At 44.2% G+C, this 19,463-nt stretch overlaps 1 long non-coding RNA gene and 1 pseudogene across 2 annotated transcripts; one reads left to right on the top strand and one right to left on the bottom strand.

Annotated features, from left to right (window-relative positions):
• Positions 1 to 655, bottom strand: part of LOC117493388 — a 42,361-nt pseudogene extending 41,706 nt beyond the window's left edge.
• A 6,883-nt stretch (positions 656 to 7,538) lies between these two features.
• Positions 7,539 to 9,061, top strand: LOC117493767. Of its 2 annotated transcripts, XR_004557030.1 has the most exons (4): positions 7,560 to 7,595; positions 7,687 to 7,760; positions 7,859 to 8,796; positions 9,000 to 9,061. It is a non-coding gene; the product is annotated as an uncharacterized LOC117493767 (long non-coding RNA). The 2 variants fall into 2 exon arrangements; XR_004557029.1 differs by having other exon boundaries at positions 7,539 to 7,760.
• Positions 9,062 to 19,463: the final 10,402 nt, after the last annotated feature.

Here is a 19,463-nt window from a genome sequence, read left to right as displayed (position 1 = left end):
CCACTGTGGTGGAAAAAGTGATCTTGTCATTTGGACTAAACAACAGATCAAATCAAGTTAAGAAGACCACCTTGAAACAGCTGCTGGCAGCAGTCCGAGCTGCTAAGTTGAGGTTCCCACAGGCAGCAATCTGGATACCTATAATAAATTACTCATACCTTCTGCCACATCATGAACAAAAACATTTGCTCGATTTAAATGACTACATCACACAGAATCTAAAGCACATACCACAGCTGCCAAGCGGGTCATTTGGGACCGAAAAGGATAATGTCCATTGGACGAAGTCCACCGCAAGACTCATGCTTCAACACTGGTGTGAGCAGGTAAACTAAATGTCCCCTCAAATCTGCCTTTACAGGAGGGGAATAAAAATGTTTTAATATTAGCCAAACACGTCACATTGACTCCCCCGCAGATCTCGCTATTAAACAGGGGTCTAAATTTCATCCCTACAAAAGGTAGTAACACAAATCTTATCGAGCAAGACAGATGGGATTTACAACAGTACCACAGGAGACTGAAACTAGCAACATATTTTCAACACAAAGAAGATTCTGTCCCACCTCCATTTACTCCCAAATCGCACTGGGTTCCCGCCGCTGGCACACTTCCGGCGGAATTCACTACTCTCATCGCAGCTGATATCAACCATTTTGATAGCAGCTTCCAGATGCTCCGAGTCCAACCGAACCTCTGTCCAGAGGAGGTTGCAGCATTGCAGGAGCTCAGCAACAATAAACAGATCATCATTAAGCCAGCCGATAAAGGTAGTGTAGTGGTTGTTATGGACCGGGACCAGTACCTATGGGAGGGATACAGACAATTATCGGACACCAACTATTATTCCAAATTGAACAAACCGATTTATCTGGACACAATCAAATTAGTTGACCAGATTTTACAAACACTATATGACAAAAAATTCATAAATGCCAAACAAATGAAGTTTCTATCAGGCACCGATGTACCCAGGGCCAGACTATTTTACATGCTGCCAAAAATACACAAGGAAAGACATAAATGGTCCTTACCTCATGAAATTCCTCCTGGCAGACCCATAGTGTCTGATTGCAGCAGCGAAACCTACGGCCGAGTTCATTGATTTTTTCCTCTATCCTCTTTCCATCACCCACGCCAGCTACATAAAGGACACCTACGACTTTTTAAGAAGAATTAGACTACTCGATATACCTCAGGACGCCATGCTATTCATCATGGATGTAGATAGCTTATACACAAACATTGACATCCAAGAAGGCATACAAGCCATAAAAAACATATTCTGGAAACACCCTGATAAAAAAAGACCAGATAAGGAATTACTACAATTATTAGAAATTAATTTGACACGTAATGACTTTGAATTTAATGGAGATTTCTTTCTGCAGATTAAAGGCACTGCTATGGGAAAGAAGTTTGCACCGGCCTATGCGAAAAAATGTATGGCAGAGTGGGAAACCTCAGCCCTTTCCTCCTGCCATAAGACTCCCAAATACTATTTTAGATATCTGGACGACATCTGGGGCGTGTGGTCTCACTCAAAAGAGGATTTTGATTTATTTGTTGTCACTCTCAATAACCACAACAAATCCATCTCACTTAAATCCATCACCAGCTACACCTCAGTGGACTTTCTGGACACCACCACATTCAAAGGAATTAACTTCCATAATACACATCAATTGGATGCCAAAGTATTTTTTAAAGAGACAGACACCCACGCCCTGCTCCACAAAACTAGCCACCATCCGAATCACACTTACGCGGGATTGGTTAAATCACAACTTTTGAGGTTCCATAGAATATGCAGCAACAGAGATGATTTCATTATGGCCACCAAAACGCTCTTTGGAGCATTGTTCTCTAGAGGGTATACTCGCTCCTTTCTAAGAACTTGCTTTAGAACATTTCAACAGACGAAACCCATTTCGGTCTCCTCCAAATTGCCTTTTATAACTACATATTCCCAGTCAGCTGTTAAATTAGTAAGAGTCATCAAATCCAACTTCCAAAACATTATAGGTAATACGGACATTCTACAAGACCACACTATTATTGCAGCGTTTAGGAAAAACAGAAACCTGCAGTCGTACTTGGTCAAAGCTAAAATACAACCCATATTGACCCCAAATTCCAGAGGTCATGGTGATTTTTTTCAGCAACAAATCTGGTTGCGCAGCAAATCCAATAACAATGTTTATAAAACACAGGATCGGGGCAGTCTACAATCTAAAAACGGTGTTTACCTCATTACATGTAAACATTGTGGATTACAGTATGTGGGTGAAACTGGCAATACAATTTCAATACGATTCACCCAACACAGACATAATATTTTGAAAAGAAAAAACACACTTACTCCCTTGGTTACTCACTTCCTGCTCCATGGATGGCAATCCGTTCAAGCAGCGGTCCTGGAGTCCAACTCCAGATGGTCTGTGGCCCAGAGACGGAGAGGTGAGAGACTTTGGATAGCCAGATTCGACACAGTGTATCCCAGGGGCCTGAATGAGAGGTGAACATGCCTTGATGTGTGACAACGACGGAGAGAGCATTCGATCCTGCCGCCGTTTCACGGTGACAGGATTCAACATTTCTAACGCCTAACCCTAACCCTAACCCTAACCCTAACCCTAAACCTAACCAATCGAATCTTGCCGCCTAAACTTAAACTCTGGCCCCTTACCCAATTCTAACCCTAACCTTAACCCTAACCCTAACCAATCGAACCTTGTCGCCTAAACCTAAACTCTGGCCCCTTACCTAATTCTAAACCTTACCAATCGAACTTTGCTGCATGAACCTAAGCTCTGGCTCCTTATTCAATTCTAAACCTAACTAATCGAGCTTTGCTGCCTAAACTTAAAACTCTGACTGCTTACCTAAAAATTAACTCTCAATTCAAACCATTCAAATTAACTAATGGTACATTTTTTATCTAAATCCCAAAACTCTTAATTAATGAAACCACATTTCCTCTCCCCACTTTTTCATTCTGAACTTTTTTTCAAACCCTTTCTGGGCGAGCCCTTCTGGGGATGACGCAAGGAAACGGGCCATAAACAGATACGGCCATTGCGGCAAGGGGAAGGTATTCGTTGGTACTTACCGCTAACCTCCTTGTCTCTGTCCTTCAAGCTTAAATTACCCTGTCTACTTCACACCTCTACACATTTATGACTCAGTCTATGGTACTAAGCTAGGGTAGGCGCCGACACGTTCTCGAATGGCCCGTGCCTCTCCTTGGATCTCTGTATAACCATGAAGTCGTCGGGCGACATGGGGAGATCTGGTGGCCCTTACAAAAACCTAACCCTAACCCTAACCCTACCCCTAACCCTACCCCTAACCCTAACCCCTAACCCTAACCCTAACCCTAACCCCCAGAGGAGAATGTATGGATGTAATGGCTGAAACATTCAATGATATCTGGGTTATCTACTGAAGATGTGTGAATTTTTAATGTGGATGTCAGTATAAACAGTGATATGGCATCTTAAACATAATTTTTATCCGAAACAGTTTACGAGAGGAACTGGAGTGAGATATGATTACACCTGGACGGAATCTACGACGGAGAGTGCACCGATCTGTTTGCCTACGGCAGTCAGATCCAATTTTCCTTACCTAATACGCCGGTTCCTCATGAGGATGTCTAGTGTGTTTGATCTCAGGTCTAGGACTCCGTAGCTGCTGTGTGGAGATCTGTTTAGCTCCTCTTAACACACTCTCCTTCCGTCTAGCCCTAACCCTAACCATCTCGGCTACGTGCCTAACCCTAAGATGGTGGCCTACTGACCTGAACCTAAGATGGTGGTCCACGCGCATAGCCTGATCCGTGTTGGAAAGCTAAAAATTAAGCCCACACACTGGAACACGTCGCACATACTTACCTGCTCACGGGAGTATAGGGAAGCTTCATAAGGCTCATCCCAAAATTAATTCAGAGGCCATCTCCAGGCTCTGTTTGAAAGGGAATATACGGTGACTTTACGAGGCCCCGCCCTACTATATAAGAGTGACGCCATCTCCCAGGCTCACTTTGTTCCGGCTAAATTGTCTTCCTGCACGCTGAGGCCTACTCGCAAAGCTACAATTTTTAAGACGCACACTGCTGGGAAGTGATCCCCCCACGCAGGGCCACCCCCAGAGGAGAATGTATGGATGTAATGGCTGAAACATTCAATGATATCTGGGTTTTCTACTGAAGATGTGTGAATTTTTAATGTGGATGTCAGTATAAACACTACCGTGATATGGCATCTTAAACATAATTTTTATCCGAAACAGTTTACGAGAGGAACTGGAGTGAGATATGATTACACCTGGACGGAATCTACGACGGAGAGTGCAACGATCCGTCTGCCTACGGCAGTCAGATCCAATTTTCCTTACCTAATACGCCGGTTCCTCATGAGGATGTCTAGTGTGTTTGATCTCAGGTCTAGAACTCCGTAGCTGCTGTGTTGTTTGTTTGTTCCATGTGATGTGTGTGTTCCATGTGTTGTGTGTGTGTTCCATGTGATGTGTGTGTTCCATGTGATGTGTGTGTTCCATGTGTTGTGTGTGTTCCATGTGATGTGTGTGTTCCATGTGTTGTGTGTGTTCCATGTGATGTGTGTGTTCCATGTGATGTGTGTGTTCCATGTGATGTGTGTGTTCCATGTGTTGTGTGTGTTCCATGTGATGTGTGTATTCCATGTGATGTGTGTATTCCATGTGTTCCATGTCATGTGTGTGTTCCATGTGATGTGTGTGTTCCATGTGATGTGTGTGTTCCATGTGATGTGTGTGTTCCATGTGATGTGTGTGTTCCATGTGTTGTGTGTGTTCCCTGTGTTGTGTGTGTTCCATGTGTTGTGTGTGTTCCATGTGATGTGTGTGTTCCATGTGTTGTGTGTGTTCCATGTGTTGTGTGTGTTCCATGTGTTGTGTGTGTTCCATGTGATGTGTGTGTGTTCCATGTGTTGTGTGTGTTCCATGTGATGTGTGTGTTCCATGTGATGTGTGTGTTCCATGTGTTGTGTGTGTTCCATGTGTTGTGTGTGTTCCATTTGATGTGTGTGTTCCATGTGATGTGTGTGTTGTGTGTGTGTTCCATGTGATGTGTGTGTTCCATGTGTTGTGTGTGTTCCATGTGATGTGTGTGTTCCATGTGATGTGTGTTCCATGTGTTGTGTGTGTTCCATGTGATGTGTTTGTTCCATGTGATGTGTGTGTTCCATGTGATGTGTGTGTTCCATGTGTTGTTTGTTCCATGTGATGTGTGTATTCCATGTGATGTGTGTGTTCCATGTGATGTGTGTGTTCCATGTGTTGTGCGTGTTCCATGTGATGTGTGTGTTGTGTGTGTTCCATGTGATGTGTGTGTTCCATGTGATGTGAGTGTGTTCCATGTGTTGTGTGTGTTCCATGTGATGTGTGTGTTCCATGTGATGTGTGTGTTCCATGTGTTGTGTGTGTTCCATGTGATGTGTGTGTTCCATGTGATGTGTGTGTTCCATGTTATGTGTGTGTTCCATGTGATGTGTGTGTTCCATGTGTTGTGTGTGTTCCATGTGTTCCATGTGATGTGTGTATTCCATGTGATGTGTGTGTTCCATGTGTTGTGTGTGTTCCATGTGATGTGTGTGTTCCATGTGTTGTGTGTGTTCCATGTGTTGTGTGTGTTCCATGTGATGTGTGTATTCCATGTGATGTGTGTGTTCCATGTGTTCCATGTGATGTGTGTGTTCCATGTGATGTGTGTGTTCCATGTGTTCCATGTGATGTGTGTGTTCCATGTGTTGTGTGTGTTCCATGTGATGTGTGTGTTCCATGTGTTGTGTGTGTTCCATGTGTTGTGTGTGTTCCATGTGTGTTGTGTGTGTTCCATGTGATGTGTGTGTTCCATGTGTTGTGTGTGTTCCATGTGATGTGTGTGTTCCATGTGATGTGTGTGTTCCATGTGTTGTGTGTGTTCCATGTGTTCCATGTGATGTGTGTGTTCCATGTGATGTGTGTGTTCCATGTGATGTGTGTGTTCCATGTGATGTGTGTTCCATGTGTTGTTTGTTCCATGTGATGTGTGTGTTCCATGTGATGTGTGTTCCATGTGTTGTGTGTATTCCATGTGATGTGTGTGTTCCATGTGATGTGAGTGTTCCATGTGATGTGTGTGTTCCATGTGTTGTGTGTGTTCCATGTGTTGTGTGTGTTCCATGTGATGTGTGTGTTCCATGTGTTCCATGTGATGTGTGTGTTCCATGTGATGTGTGTGTTCCATGTGATGTGTGTATTCCATGTGTTGTTTGTTCCATGTGATGTGTGTGTTCCATGTGTTGTGTGTGTTCCATGTGTTCCATGTGATGTGTGTGTTCCATGTGATGTGTGTGTTCCATGTTATGTGTGTGTTCCATGTGATGTGTGTTCCATGTGTTGTTTGTTCCATGTGATGTGTGTGTTACATGTGATGTGTGTTCCATGTATTGTGTGTGTTCCATGTGTTGTGTGTATTCCATGTGATGTGTGTGTTCCATGTGTTGTGTGTGTTCCATGTGATGTGTGTGTTGTGTGTGTTCCATGTGATGTGTGTGTGTTCCATGTGATGTGTGTGTTCCATGTGATGTGTGTTCCATGTGTTGTGTGTGTTCCATGTGTTGTGTGTGTTCCATGTGATCCATGTGATGTGTGTGTTCCGTGTGCTGTGTGTGTTCCATGTGTTGTTTGTTCCATGTGATGTGTGTGTTCCATGTGTTGTGTGTGTGTTCCATTTGATGTGTGTGTTCCATGTGATGTGTGTGTTCCATGTGTTGTGTGTGTTCCATGTGATGTGTGTGTTCCATGTGTTGTGTGTGTTCCATGTGTTCCATGTGATGTGTGTGTTCCATGTGATGTGTGTGTTCCATGTGATGTGTGTGTTCCATATGATGTGTGTGTGTTCCATGTGTTGTGTGTGTTCCATGTGATGTGTGTATTCCATGTGATGTGTGTATTCCATGTGTTCCATGTGATGTGTGTGTTCCATGTGATGTGTGTGTTCCATGTGTTCCATGTGATGTGTGTGTTCCATGTGATGTGTATGTTCCATGTGATGTGTGTGTTCCATGTGATGTGTGTGTTCCATGTGTTGTGTGTGTTCCATGTGTTGTGTGTGTTCCATGTGTTGTGTGTGTTCCATGTGATGTGTGTGTTCCATGTGTTGTGTGTGTTCCATGTGATGTGTGTGTTCCATGTGATGTGTGTGTTCCATGTGTTGTGTGTGTTCCATGTGTTCCATGTGATGTGTGTGTTCCATGTGATGTGTGTGTTCCATGTGATGTGTGTGTTCCATGTGATGTGTGTTCCATGTGTTGTTTGTTCCATGTGATGTGTGTGTTCCATGTGATGTGTGTTCCATGTGTTGTGTGTATTCCATGTGATGTGTGTGTTCCATGTGATGTGTGTGTTCCATGTGTTGTGTGTGTTCCATGTGATGTGTGTGTGTTCCATGTGCCAGTAACGCCAAATCTAATTGGTTACACCCCTCCTCTTTTATGATTGGCCGTTTTCAAATGACCAGAGATATCGGAGCGGGAAAGCCCCGCAGAAAAAGAATGGCCGACGACAAGGAGGTACGTACAAAGGTACGGTACTTTTAGCTATGCATATAGAAAACTATGGTTTAACATAACTATCATTTGATATGCTTGACGGGCATTTCAGATATTGACATTGCATTATTTACAAGCCACGGTATAAGAAGAAAGTGACACAGCTGTCTGCCCACAATAATAAAGGTTAGCTAAAGTGAACTGTCAGCAGATCTGGATAAACAACATGTCTTTGCACTGTGACAATCAATTTGACTATTTCTTGTTTGTGTCTGTTTTAACAGAGTTACAAAATGCTACCAGGCGTGTTGTTGCCTTGGCTGAACCAACTTCTCAACATCGTAAGTGAAACTAGGGGGAGATCACTTGTCTTCACAGATTCATCTAATGGTCAGTCGTTTACAGAAGATGACAGCTGCAGTCTTGGCCGGCCGAAGCACGCCGAGGTGTTTCAGTGACAGTTTGACCGACCTATATTAAAACCAGAGTGAAAAACTGAACTAAAGGTTCATCTTCTTCTTGTTCTTCTTCTATTTATTTCCAGGGCTTGTGACTATCTGGGTAATGTTTAATTAATGAAGCCTTTATATATTCTAACTACTTTACGTATTTAGTACTCAGTTTATTTAGACATCTTTAAATTGTGTTCACAGATGAAGTACAGGTTCAGGGAGAGCAGGTGGAGGTGGGCAACAGACAGCCTACTATACAGGGACAGCAGCAGTCTGCTCTTGGCAACAGGCAGCAGGCTGGGACAAGGCAGCGTCAGGCAGTCCAGGGGCAGCAGCAACAAAGGACCCCTGGCTTTCCTTCTACAGCAGGAAATACAGTGGATCAAAATATGGCCCGGTTTGGATCCGTTAGGAAATAAAGATAGTTCTGAACTGAATTGTCATTGTAATAACTGGGCAATTGACTATAATTCAGGGTATTTTTTAATAGAAATGAACGCTCTTCAGATTGTTTAGAATGAATATATTGTATAACAGCTTCTTAAATGCCTCTCTTACACATTGTTTTCAACTCCTCAGGGCTTTCCCCGGCCTATTCAAATCCGGTAAAAGCTATATCTCCCAAAAGAAGGGCTCTTAGGTCAACCCCAATCCAGTTCTTTCTGCTCAATACGTGCACAGAAAGAACACCATCGGATGAAATGGTCCTTCTCCAGGCTGGACTTGGCAGGAGGACTCTCAATATCCCCGAAAATGCTGACCACTCCCAGGTAAGATAGAAAAAATAATAAGGAAAGCAGTCAAGATAATACAAGAAGCACTTTATTGATCCCAATTTGGGGACATTTTGTATGTATTACTGTAGTTACCCAATCCACTGAAGTACTACTGGTCCCAAATCAGCTTCAACAGAGGTGACATGTGTGGAGGGTTATAGTTCTAACTGCACACTTGTTTTGCTCTTCCCACATAGATATCATATATACTTATGCAATCATATTCCAAAATGGTACCATTGGAAGCGGCCTGGATGCTACGGCTAAGGTTTATTTTTCTCCTATTATGCACATTCTTTATATAGTTTTTTCTTGCAGTGTTAGATATTGTAAACCATGATTAAGGCATGCCCCATTGAAATCTTTTTTCCCTCATCAATACATTGCAGTCGACACAAATGATCGATTTGGAAGAACATGCCAGTGAAGAACTGACAGGGCGAGTGAAAAGGTAATATGCTTCAAATGTACCTGTAATTGCTTATTTTAAACAAACGTCCTGCAGTTATTGTGTTCACTATTTGTGTTGTACCGTTCATCCGTTGCTCTGCATTGTTATTGTTATGCCTTGAATATCATTTAAAAGAGGCCACATCAGTCAGGGGTCGTCAGTTTACTCAATGATACAAAAGGGGTCTCTTAAGGGAAAACGTTTTAGATCCAGTTGTCTAATCAACTTCTAATTGTTTCCTTCAAGTCTTGCTGAAGCCATCGAAACACTTAGTGGACGAGTGGACACAACGACACTCTTTAATGTTAGTGTCACTAGGGAGGAAATCTTTGAAAGGGGTTTAGGGCAGTGGAGACGTCAGAAGAGGTCTTCTCCCAAAAAACCCCTCCGAGTGTCTTTCATTAGGCGCGTTCACACCAAGTACTTTCCTGTACTTAGTTCTGGCACTCAGAGCCCCGGCGCTTTTTACCCCAGGGCACTTAGTACAGATCGCGTTCACACCGGAGTACTTTGCAGTACTTAGTTCCGGCACTCAGAGCCCCGGCGCTTTTGACCCCCGGGCACTTAGTACAGATCACGTTCACACCAAGTACTTTGCAGTACTTAGTTCAGGCACTCAGTGCCCCGGCGCTTTTAACCCCAGGGCACTTAGTACAGATCGCGTTCACACCGGAGTACTTTTCCCTGAGGGAAGATTATGCAAATGAGCCGCTGACGTCACTTCTTCTTCTTCTGCTTTGGCTTTACTGGCAGGCCACAAACCACTTCACGGCGAGTACAGTAGGTGGCGGTATGCACCTTAAAGTTGTTTGCAATCCGCTACAAAAACAAGAGAAGAAGAAGAAAAAGTTCCCGCGTATACTGCGACGCCCACCCACTCGCTGTACATTAGGCGTCTGTTGTTTACCTTCCGACCTCAGACATGATGGAGATGGAGTCGACTGAAGTTGTGCTCTTTGTGCTCATGTTATACAGCTTTGTAACTGAGTTAATGCAGCCTGAGCAACTTGCGTACAATAACAAAACAAGCCGAGCACGAGTGGTGGTGGAAAAGATGAAATATTAACCCAGGAATAAGTGTCTGAATCATGGGTACATTAGTGTTTAAAGTCAGGGGAACTGTTTTAATTCAACAGGAGAGTGTATTTCAAGTGTTACCCGGTGAGCAGCGCTGCAAACATGGCTACATGAGTGTTAAAATCAGGTCAAACTGTTTTAATTCAGTCATAATTGTCGTTTTTAGGCGGTGTACATTGGAGTCATCAAACAGACAGAGATATGGACATAAACGTGTCAGTATAGACAGAACAATGTACATATTAATCATATTTAATTTATTAAATGTACAATAAACTAAAAACAGCAGAATCACTGCTTTAAGCAGCATATCACACTCAAAGGCAGACATACACACACCCAGGGGGGGAAGAGGACACATTGACCCAGGAATAAGTGCTCAAAACGTGGGTAAAACTGTGTTAAAAAGTGGGGGAACATGTTTCAAATGACAGCAGACGGCTGCTTGTTGGCAGGCTGACTCAGTTCACTTGTCTCACACACCCGGCTGATCTCCGCTTACTGGAGGAATAAGAATCTCCAGGACCTTCTGGTCCACACAAACCTCAACAAAAGCACCAAAACTAGGGAGGCGCCTCGAGTTTCTGAGGTTGATTTCATTCGCCTCCCCCACATTTGTAATCCCTTCTCTCGAGAGGGGAGTAATGTTCGGCAGGTCTTGACACCTAACACAAAAAACGCTATTTATGCAATTAGGTGCAAGGCCTGCCACAGACTCTTTGTGGGGGAAACGCGCAATGAGATCAGCCTCAGAATAAAACAACACCGATACAGAATCAGAGACGGGGACGGCACGAGCGTTTTATACAACCATTTCAAACTCCATGACCTCCAGAACGTGCAGTCTATGGGCCTGGAGAGCAGCAGCGGCTGGAGCACGGGTCAGAGGCGAGCGGCGGAGCGGAGGTGGATCCATCGCCTGGGCACCATTGACCCGGGCCGATTAAACGAAAAGTACAACTGATGGGTCCGCCTCCCACCACTCAAACATGTTTTAATAACCTCAACACCCTGTGTGATCTCCTCTCCCCCCAGTTTCTCTCCCCTGCAGATCGGTGATTGTAATCTCCTTCTCTGCGGGTGTGTCAGCCTGTTTGAATCCACCCTCCACGTCTTTTATTTAAAAGCACTTGTTAGAGCCACAATGAAGTACCCTTGCCTTTTCGAAAAAAGGACATAGTTATGCCTGATAACTATGAAATGGTAAAACAACGTACTCTAAATCTCCTAAAGAGGTTTAAGAGGGATGCAGAATATGCCATGGAATACAAAACATTCATGGAGGATGTGTTAAAAAAGGGTTATGCAGAGAGAGTGCCACCAGAACAGCTTAACAGGAATGATGGACAGATATGGTACATACCTCACCACGGTGTTTACCATCAACAAAAGCGCAAACTTAGAGTTGTGTTTGACTGCACTGCATCATGCAAAGGCACATCTCTTAACAAGGAACTTCTCCAAGGTCCAGACCTGGCAAACACTCTCATTGGAGTTCTGCTTAGATTCCGCCAAGAACAAATTGCTTTCATGGGGGACATCGAGGCAATGTTCTATCAAGTGCAAGTCCAGAGAGAGCACAAAGACTTCCTTAGGTTTCTGTGGTGGCCAGATGGAGACACTGAAAAGGCATTGGAGGCATATAGAATGAAGGTCCACCTCTTTGGTGCTGTGTCCTCACCTAGCATTGCTAACTATGCTCTCAGACAAGTGGCAGAAGACAACAGCTTCAAGTACGATGAAGAGGTAACTGAAACAATCAATTCCAACTTTTACGTTGATGATTGCCTCAAATCAGTGGCCACAGTTGAACAAGCTATTAAGCTTATCAGAGACCTCAGAGACGCATGCACCAAAGGAGGTTTCTCATTGACCAAATGGGTCTGTAACAACCGTGAAGTGCTTGCAAGTATACCTGAGCATCACAGAGCAAAGCTATTCAAGGATCTGGACTTTGACAGGGAAAACCTGCCAATAGAAAGAGCACTTGGAATCAAATGGGATACAGAGAAAGACTCCTTCATATTCAAAGTCAATATCAAAAACGGAGCTCTTACCAGGAGAGGGATCCTCTCTACAGTCAGTTCCATCTACGACCCATTAGGATTCCTCTCCCCATTTATCCTTAAAGCCAGGCAGATCCTCCAAGAGCTATGCAGGATAAAGTGTGGATGGGATGAAATCATCCCAGAAGAATACTCAAAACAATGGCAGAAATGGATCACAGAGTTGGAACAGCTCAGCAGATTTCAAGTGCACAGGTGTATGAAACCTGAGCATTTTGGACCAATCAGGACTGCAGAGCTTCATCACTTCTGTGACGCAAGCGAAAAAGGTTACGGCACCACCAGCTATCTTCGCTTTACAAACAGTATGGGAAGGGTCCATGTTTCATTTATTTTGGGGAAATCCAGAGTGACTCCACTCAAACAGATCACTATTCCCAGATTGGAGCTTACTGCAGCAACACTTGCAGTAAAGGTGGACAGGATGTTGAAAAGGGAGCTTAAAGTGGACCTCAACGACTCAACTTTCTGGACAGATAGCACCTCTGTCCTCGGATACATCAGCAACCAGACTAAACGATATCACACATTTGTGGCAAACAGAGTTTCAGTGATCAAGGACCTGTCTCAGGAGAAGCAGTGGAGGCATGTGAGCTCCATGGACAACCCTGCCGACGAAGCATCCCGTGGGCTGCATGTAGAAGACTTTCTAAAGACATCAAGGTGGATAACAGGACCTAAGTATCTGGAAAAGGAAAAGGAATATTGGCCAAAAACACCTAAGAACCTGGGCCTTATTCCATCAGAGGACCCAGAGGTTAGAAAGGACGTAGCAGTTAACAGTTTGAGTGTCCACGAAACCAACCCAACCAGCAAACTGTTTGAGTATTACTCATCATGGAGCAGACTGCAGAGAGGGGTTGCTTGGATACTTAAATTAAGGGGAATCCTTCTTCTGCTAAATCAAAGAAGGAAATCTGCTAAAGCTGACCTTGCCCCAGATTGGACTCTTTTGAAATCCTTAAAGGACAAAATGAACAAGCTAAAGTTGACATTTGGATCACAACATCTGTCTGTGGAGGACATTAGAGAAGCTGAAAAGTCAATAATTGACTTTGAGCAAAGACGTCACTTCTCTCAGGAACTTGCACTTTTGGAGAAAGGAAGGCAAGTAAGAGCAAGCAGCTCTATCAGGAAGCTGGACCCAATCTTAGTTGAAGGCATATTAAGAGTGGGAGGACGAATAAGCAAATCGGCAATGCCAATGGATCTGAAGAACCCCATTATCTTGCCCAAAGACTCGACTATATCCAAACTGATCCTGGGCCACATCCATCAGCAGATTGGACACTCGGGGAGAAGCCACATGCTCTCAAGACTAAATCAAAGATTCTGGTTGCCTCGTGCTAACTCGGCAGCCAGAAAAATAATCAAAGCCTGTGTTTTCTGCCGAAGAATGCTAGCCACAGTTGGAGAGCAGAAAATGGCTGACCTCCCAGAGGATCGGGTGTCTCTAGATCTACCACCCTTTACTCATGTTGGTATTGACTTCTTTGGACCCCTGGAGGTTAAACGAGGCAGAGCAAATGTAAAACGTTGGGGAGTGATCTTCACCTGCCTTGTGAGTCGTGCCATACATCTGGAAGTTTCGAGCTCATTGGACACTGACTCCTGCATCAATGCTTTGCGCAGATTCATATGTCGCAGAGGGCAAGTGACAAGCATCAGGACAGACAACGGCACAAACTTTGTGGGAGCGCAGAAAGAGCTTAGAGCTGCTCTTAAAGACCTGAATCAACACAAGATTCAAAATGCATTACTCGGGGACGGAGTAAAATGGACTTTTAATCCGCCATATGGAGCCCACCATGGTGGAGTTTGGGAGAGGCTCATCAGACCTGTAAAAAAGATTCTGTGTTCCGTTCTAAAAGAACAGAGATTGGATGATGAGACTCTACAGACAGCTTTGTGCGAAGTTGAGAGCATCATGAATGACAGACCATTGACTACAGTTTCAAGTGACCCAAACGATCTCGAACCCCTCACGCCAAATCACCTCCTTCTGCTAAAGACAAAACCGATTATGCCACCTGGACTCTTTCACAAGGAGGACTTGTACTCACGGAGGAGATGGAGACAGGCACAATACCTCGCAGATCTCTTCTGGAGGAGATGGATAAGAGAATATCTCCCAATCATGCAACAGCGAGTCAAATGGCACAACCCCAAACGGAACCTTCGCCCCAATGATCTCGTCGTCATCGTGGATAATACAGCACCAAGAAATTCCTGGCAAATGGGCCGGGTGGTAAAGACGTTGTCAGGGTCGAAAGGGCTTGTCCGAAGTGTCTTGGTGAAAACCAAGAGTAGCACCTTACAGCGGCCAATTGACAAGCTCTGTCTGCTTCTGGAAGCAGTTGATTGAACACAAGGTGTCATGTGCTAGTAACCTCTGACACCCAGTATCACACATACACACATATGCCCCCCCCCCTTTTCTCTTGAACTCATGCAAACACACCTAACACAAACATTGGACTATGAACTATGACAATGATTGTATATTGATGACAGTTACATTTGAGTAACTGCTTGTTTTTTGGCTCTATTATAATGTTTTAATTGTTTTGCTACTGCGTCAACAATTAGGGGCCGGTATGTTAGAGCCACAATGAAGTCAAAGTTATTATTTAGATTCATAATTTGATAAATGAATTAATGATGTAAAATGATTTATATTGCCATGGTGAATATCTTTTGATGAAATGATTTTTTATTTCAAATCGTAAATATGATCTGTTTCCTTGTACCTTCCGGTGTTTATTTAAGTGAGGTAATTGAGGACAGCCGCGGTGCTCTGAGACCTGATGAGACGGGGAGCGGAACAGTTTTTTCGACCGCAAATTGTAAATGAAATTAGTGTTGCAAATTCGACTGCAAAGTATAGTTTATATAGGAAAGTATATCGCCGAAATTATTAGTTAGATTTGTTATTTTGAGACTATTTAAGTCAATACCTTTTTTGTTAATAAATTACATTTTTTGACTGAAAACCTTCGGCTGCTTATTGCTCTGGATTGCGTGTCGTCAACCCCGCTCTATAGTGGCATCAAAGGAAACCTTGGATGCCATTACAGCACTTATATTTATTAATTATTTATAGACATTTTTATATCCTCCTCATCTGGACTTTTTTTACTGGTGTGCTCCATTTTTAACTAATCTTATTTATCATAATGGTGTTTATATTTATGTTTTTATTTCCTTTAATGTATATATGTGCATGTTTTTACCTTATGATTATAATCAAAGCCACATGAGGAGCGATCATTTTATTTTTATTTATTTATATTTATTTAAATTTATTTTCTTCCCTGGAGGCCAGAAAACCCCCCGCAGAGAGAAACTCTTCACCGACCTGCCACACAGAGCAAACACCTGTCCTTTGGAATCTTTTAAACTTACCCGACCTTGATCTTAGTGGTTTTTATTTTCCAGTGACATCTAGTTCATTTTATATGATTTTACTAACCCAGTGTGCCCTCCTTTTTTTAATTAATATTAGTTTAATTTTAACACTCCTTTTACTTTTAAACCTATTAATAATCAATTTATTTATTTAGATTATTGGGGAGATTGTTTTAATTCTACTTATTTTTAAATGTATTAAATGTATTTTATGCATGGTTTTAACTAACAGAACTAGAATCACTTTTAAATTAACCATTTTAGATCCCCTTCTCATTCAAGGTCTTTTACTGATTCCATTGGGACGAGCTCCACACACACACACACACACACACACACACACACACACACACACACACACACACACACACACACACACACACACACACACACACACACACACACACACACACGCCCCGTCCTGCCCTTTTTAACCAGTCTTTTAAAACGGTCTTGTCCTCACAGTGCTTTTATAATGCTTTTTAAAAAGGGTTTTTATAAGGTCTTAATAGGGCTATGTTTATGGAGTTTTTTAATGTTTTTTTAAACGCCTATTTTACCGAGAGCCAGTGCACCACGCAGGGGCCCTTCGCTCTTCCACAACCTAACACACATAAAAAAGTCCTGCATTTAAAATGATGAGGTCTCTCATGGCCAAACCATTTACCCCAACCTCTTACCCTAACCATAACCATAGAGACTACATACGAATCTCCCGGCGCATAGGAAGGTCCGAGGTCTTTGAACACGGTCTCGTTTGAACCGGCTCGAAGAGTACATGTTGTTTGACCCCTCTGGTCTACCTAATGTCAAAGGTCACGGCTTAAAACAGGACAAAACCTTCTGTTCTGGCTCCGCCAATTATTTGGTGTGTTATAGTGACTCCTTCTGGTGACTTCCCGTACTGCATGAAGCAGTTCTTTTTAGTTCCCATGTGACAGGAAGTTAGCCTGAGATATTTCAGAATCGCAAAGTCCTAGATGATATGCATCTAACCCTAACTTAACCCTATGTGCCTAAACCAAAGTCCTAGATGATATGCATCTAACCCTAACTTAACCCTATTTTATTGAAAAGATGTGTTCGCACCTCGATGCAGGGTCTGTGTGTGAGACTACCTTTTTGCTCCAGACTCAATGTACCTCTAACTTATGAGGAATACCTGGAGGCGTGCGGTGTATGGGGCACAGGTTATTGTTTTTTAAGTATTAGATTCATATTAGTATTATTTGAATGAGGGTGAGGGTGTATTGTGATAATGGCCGAAACACTCGGTCCTGATGATGTGTCCAATACAATTTTCTTTCTTTTTTAAATCTAAAATGTATTTGTTTGAAATTTAAAATATACTAAAATATTTATAACATAAGATAAGAATTAAAAAATGTGTTTTCAATTTATATTCTAATCTAATATTTTAACATAAGATAGGATAACTAAAAAAATAGAAATGTAGTACCTTATTTAACATCTTCTTTCACTTTTTACCCCTGTGGTTTACTCGAAAACCCCTCACCCTTTACCCCCACCCCCCGTTTCCTTCTCCTGGTCCTACTGGGCCTCCTAGAGGGTAATGGGGTACAGAGATGCCTTAGCGGTCTAAATAAACGGCCTCCTAGAGTGTAATGGGTACAGAGATGCTTAGCTGGTCTACGGCCTCGTAGAGGGTAATGGGTCAGACAGAGATGCTTAGCTGGTCTAACGGCGCTCCGTAGAGGGTTAATGGGGTACTGAGATGCCTTAGGCTGGTCTAAGGCCTCGTAGAGGGTAATGGGGGACAGAGATGCTGTAGCTGGTCTACGGCCTCGTAGAGGATCATAGGGGTAGCAGAGATGCGCTTAGCTGGTCTACGGCCTCGTAGAGGGTAATGGGGTAGCAGAGATGCATTAGCTGGTGCTACGGCCTCGTAGAGGGTAATGGGGGTACAGGAGATGCTTAGCTGTCCTACGGCCTCGTAGAGGAGCAATGGGGGTACAGAGATGCTTAGCTGGCTACGGCCTCGAGAGGGTAAATGGGGTACATTGGCGTAGCTGGTCTAGCCGTAGAGGGGTAATGGGGTGACAGAGGAATGCTGAGCTGGTCTACGGCCTCGTAGAGGGGTTCCAGAGATTGCCTTTAGCTGGTACGACGCCTCGTTAGAGGGGAATGGGGTACCGAGATGCTTAGCTGGTCTACGGCCTCGTAGAGGGTAATGGGGTACAGAGATGCTTAGCTGGTCTACGGCCTCGTAGAGGGTAATGGGTACAGAGAATGCTTAGCTGGTCTACGGCCTCGTATGAGGGTAATGGGTACGAGATGCTTAGCTGGTCTACGGCCTCGTAGAGGGTAATGGGGGTACAGAGATGCTTAGCTGGTCTACGGCTCGTAGAGGGGTAATGGGGTACAGAGATGCTTAGCTGGTCTACGGCCTCGTAGAGGGTAATGGGTACAGAGATAGCTTAGCTGTCTACGGCCTCGTAGAGGTAATGGGGTACAGAGATGCTTAGCTGGTCTACGGCCTTCGTAGAGGGTAATGGGGTACAGAGATGCTTAGCTGTCTACGGCCTCGTAAGAGGGTATGGGGTAACAGAGATGCTTAGCTGGTCTACGGCCTCGTAGAGGGGTAATGGGGTACAGAGATGCTTAGCTGGTCTAGCGGCCTCGTAGAGGGTAATGGGGTACAGAGATGCTTGCTGGTCTACGGCCTCGTAGAGGGTAATGGGGTACAGAGATGCTTAGCTGGTCTACGGCCTCGTAGAGGTAATGGGGTACAGAGATGCTTAGCTGGTCTACGGCCTCGTAGAGGGTAATGGGGTACAGAGATGCTTAGCTGGTCTACGGCCTCGTAGAGGGTAATGGGGTACGAGATGCTTAGCTGGTCTACGGCCTCGTAGAGGGTAATGGGGTACACGATGCTTAGCTGGTCTACGGCCTCGTGGAGGGTAATGGGGTACAGAGATGCTTAGCTGTCTACGGCCTCGTAAGGGTAATGGGGTACAGAGATGCTTAGCTGGTCTACGGCCTCGTAGAGGGTAATGGGGTACAGAGATGCTTAGCTGGTCTACGGCCTCGTAGAGGGTAATGGGGTACAGAGATGCTTAGCTGGTCTACGGCCTCGTAGAGGGTAATGGGGGTACAGAGATGCTTAGCTGGTCTATCGGCCTCGTAGAGGGTAATGGGGTACAGAGATGCTTAGCTGGTCTACGGCCTCGTAGAGGGTAATGGGGTACAGAGATGCTTAGCTGGTCTACGGCCTCGTAGAGGGTAATGGGGTACAGAGATGCTTAGCTGGTCTACGGCCTCGTAGAGGGTAATGGGGTACAGAGATGCTTAGCTGGTCTACGGCCTCGTAGAGGGTCATGGGGTACAGAGATGCTTAGCTGGTCTACGGCCTCGTAGAGGGTAATGGGGTACAGAGATGCTTAGCTGGTCTGCGGCCTCATAGAGGGTAATGGGGTACAGAGATGCTTAGCTGGTCTACAGCCTCGTAGAGGGTAATGGGGTACAGAGATGCTTAGCTGGTCTACGGCCTCATAGAGGGTCATGGGGTACAGAGATGCTTAGCTGGTCTACGGCCTATGGCAGGGGAGTGCATTTACGTAGACACGTTGGGCCTCCTTACCTCTGTCCCTCACCCTGTATCCTAATGTTCAGAGGGAAAGCGTTCTCTGATCATCTCT

Source organism: Trematomus bernacchii, unplaced genomic scaffold (assembly GCF_902827165.1).
Source record: "Trematomus bernacchii unplaced genomic scaffold, fTreBer1.1, whole genome shotgun sequence".
Classification (NCBI taxonomy): Eukaryota; Metazoa; Chordata; class Actinopteri; order Perciformes; family Nototheniidae; genus Trematomus; species Trematomus bernacchii.
The sequence above is the reverse complement of the archived record's forward strand: the minus strand, read 5'-3'. Positions and strand labels throughout refer to the sequence as shown.